This window comes from Leucoraja erinacea, chromosome 11 (assembly GCF_028641065.1).
Source record: "Leucoraja erinacea ecotype New England chromosome 11, Leri_hhj_1, whole genome shotgun sequence".
In the NCBI taxonomy this organism is placed as follows: domain Eukaryota; kingdom Metazoa; phylum Chordata; class Chondrichthyes; order Rajiformes; family Rajidae; genus Leucoraja; species Leucoraja erinaceus.
In genome coordinates, this window is record NC_073387.1 from 5391711 (window position 1) to 5395349 (window position 3639).

At 39.6% G+C, this 3639-nt stretch overlaps 1 protein-coding gene across 4 annotated transcripts in view; it reads left to right on the forward strand.

Annotated features, from left to right (window-relative positions):
• ebf1a (EBF transcription factor 1a) overlaps nucleotides 1–1505 on the forward strand; it is a 500414-nt gene extending 498909 nt beyond the window's left edge. For all 4 annotated transcript variants that reach the window (XM_055642599.1, XM_055642601.1, XM_055642600.1 and 1 more), the window contains one exon: nucleotides 1–1505. This exon is cut by the window's left edge and continues 613 nt beyond it. The gene's annotated coding sequence lies outside the window, so the exon portion shown is untranslated.
• The last annotated feature ends 2134 nt before the right edge of the window (nucleotides 1506–3639 follow it).

The window sequence follows — 3639 nt, forward strand, 5'->3', positions numbered from 1 at the left end:
CAGTTTCACCATCGACTGTCACAGTGCTAAAACTGTTTCAATGGGAGACTATGCTGTGTTCATGGGCTGGTTGAGATTATAGACAAATACAAAATAGAACAAGACATAGGACCAACACGCGGCAGCCCTACAGATGCTAATAATGCTGTTGAAGGTGATGAACTGCTTGTTCGGGCTGTGCAGAAATCAAACAAAAGCAGGAATCGTTTAGGAAGAGCTGTTGGCTGCTGTGATATGTGGTCATGGCCGTTGGTTCTTTTGTAAAGGATGTGACGGCTGGGCAGAACGGCTTTGTTCACTCACATCCGTCTTTTTAAGGGTCGGGGGTGGGTGGAGGAATAGCACCAGCTGGCATCTGAGACTCTTCTTGTGCTTTCCTAATTGTGTTGCCAATCGCAGTGCCAGCCAGTTGCTGCAGTCCCAGCCGAGTGCCCAAACAGTCTGGTCCAAATGCCTTGTTTCCTTTTGAAAAGACAACATAAATATATCAGGACTAGGTGACGCGAGCGACTACATATTTTACAACCAGCACTTCACCAACAAGGGATTGTACATTGTGAAGTACTTTGGAAAATGCAATATAGTTTTAGCTGCTGTATTTACAGGGGTGGAAATGTAGACAGAAGCAAAATACCAGTGCTGTGTGCGGACAAACACAAAGGGGGAGTTTTTTTTAGTTGAAAATTACAATTTTATTAGCACGGTATTGAGAATGCTCTTAATCGAAGAACCATCAGAGTTCTGATAATGCATTATCCAATAATTTTCCGCTGTATTGTGTTTGTATGTAGTTATAAATATTGTAGATTTTTTGTGAATTTTTTTCCTTTGCCAAAGTTGTTGTTTAAATATTTATACATTTCAATGTCTTAAATGCAATTTTCAATATTAACAAGGAATTTTATTGCATAAACTTATTTTTTTGCGCCCTATTTTTATTACTGCAAGGAGTCCACTACTATTCGTTATATTTGGCTTGCACATCCTTGCGTAATTAAACATGCATCAGTTTAAAGACGACATTTGAATTTTGTTTTGTAAAATATGCTTATAAATAATGTATTTATCTTTGGAAATTTGTACATTGCTTTGTTTTGGCTGTGTTCTTTTCCCTATTTGTTTATTCGCTTGACTCATTTTAACATGTAATTATGGTAAGACATGGGGGGTGTCAACAAAGTAAGCCATTTAAAATTGTACCTGAGTAAAACGTTGTTTCAATGTAATTTTAAAGTTTTTGTTTTCCATATATAATATATCATATTACATTTTTTCTTTTCAATCGAGTCGATATTGTGCTAAGTATTGGTTTAAATCATGCTTCCCTTTTCTGTTTCAAAGGTCAAGTCAAAAAAGAAGCCATTGTCTATTTTTATATTTCTTTGTCAGTTGAACTGAATTGTCAAGATTTTTAAAAAATTGTGTGGCAAAAAAAGCAGCATCTTATTCAATAGCATTTAGTTCTGTAGATTTAAGGTGGCAAATTTTGTTTTTTCACAGTTTAAAGGTTTCTCTATCTATCTATCTATCTCTCTATCTATCTATCTATCTATCTATCTATCTATCTATCTATCTATCTCTATCTATCTATCTATCTATCTATCTATCTCTCTCTCTCTCTCTCTCTCTCTCTCTCTCTCTCTCTCTCTCTCTCTCTCTCTCTCTCTTTCTCTCTCTCTCTCTCTCCGCTCTCTCTCGCTCTCTCTATCTGTTTACTTTGACATTAATCAAAATCTATAAACCAGCAGTTCGGATGCCTTAACAATGCAAAGCATATTCATTTCAGAAAAAAAACCCATTGTATTCTGTACCTGAATTGTCCAAAAGAAGGAGAAATCATATACTTAAAAAAAAAGCACAATGTTAGTTGTTTTGTTACCCTGAGAAATGTAATTCTTTTTGTTGCCATATAATCCACACACGATGTGTCAGTGCTGCAAAGCTCCCAGTTTAATATTTCAGTGGCTTTACAAGGACATTTTGAATCTCACTTGCGAGTGAAAAGCAAAACAAAATAGCGAAGAAACGTCAGGAGTTTTCTTGAGGGAGGAGTGAGGAAGAAACAGAAGCTGATGCTTGGGATACGGAATAGATTTGCCAGTTTTTTGACCTGAGTCCTCGTCCCAGCTTCTCTTCAGTCCCCTCGGCTGACTAGTTCCCCGCGTGCTGATATCAACTAGCGGGCGGCACGCTGGCGATGGACTCTACACAACGCAGTCAATGATAGATTCAGGACTTGAACACTGACACAGGAAGGAAATCTCCTGCTGGAAATGTGAAGCATTACCTCCCGGTTGCCAACATCAGCTGTAGTCTCACTTAAACTGATTGCCTTCCACTTCCTTTATGTGAACTGTTGGACACACTGTACAGATAAATGGTTAGACAAACTACTGTAGAGATTGTTATAAATTTTTTGCAGAAATTTGAGCTGTAAAAAACTTTTCAACTTGCATAATATTTAATTAAAGTTACTTCTTGTCTGTGAACATGGTATCTGGCTTCAATTTTTATCACATTCCTCGATTGCCTTTAACATGGGATAGAAAAAGGTTTTTATGGTTAAGGAACCCTCATTATGTGTAAATGGGATTAGACTACAGCATAGCTGGGATCCAGCTGAATGGCACAAGAGTTGAATGAATCCTGCATTCATAATTATTAAGTCTTTAAAAGCATAGAAAACAGGAGAAGATGACAAAGAGGCACACAATCAGTGAAATTTAATTAGGAGGACAGAAAAACATCGTAGAACTGGGATGGGGGAGGGATGGAGAGGGTAAGGGTTACTTGAAGTTAGAAAAGTCAATGTTCAAACCATTGGGTTGTAAGCTGCCCAAGCGAAATACGAGGTTCTATTCCTCCAATTTGTGTTTGACCTCACTCTGACAATGGAGGAGGCCCAGGACAGAAAGGTCAGTATGGGAATGGGAGGGGGAGTTCAAGTTTTCAGCAACCGGGAGATCAGGTCGGTCTACTTGGACTTCAGTGAAACGATCGCCCAGTCTACGTTTGGTATCGCCAATGAATAAGAGTCCACAACTGGAACAGCGGATATAGTAGATGAGGTTGGAGGAGATGCAAGTTAACCTCTGCCTCATCTGAAACGATTGTCAGAGTCCTTGGACGGAGTCGAGGGAGGAGGTATAGGGACAGATGTTGCATCTCCTGCGGAGGAAGGAGAAAGTACCGGGGGGATGGGGGGATGGTTTGGGTGGGAAGGGATGAGTCAAGCAGGGAGTTGCAGTGGGAACTGTCAGTGGAAAGTGGCAAGGGGTGGAGATGGGAACATGTGGCTGGTGGTGGGAACCTGTTAGAGGTGACAAAAATGTTGGAGGATAATGTGCCGTATGCGACGGCTGAGGAAAGGGGGACTGTCTCTGTTGAGACTAGGGGCAGGGGGAGCAAGAGCGGAGATCGAGGAGACCCGTGGGAGGCCCTCATCTATGATGTAGCAATGTTACAAAATTTTGAGATTTAAAAAATGAAGTCTGCAATTTATCCCATCAGATAAAGCATAACAATAAGTTTAATTTGACACCTAATTTACTTTCATATCACAAGTAATAAAAAAGTTATGGCCATTTTCATACTCGGAAATTAGCATCTTGTTCCCTATTGATTTTCTATGGACATAAC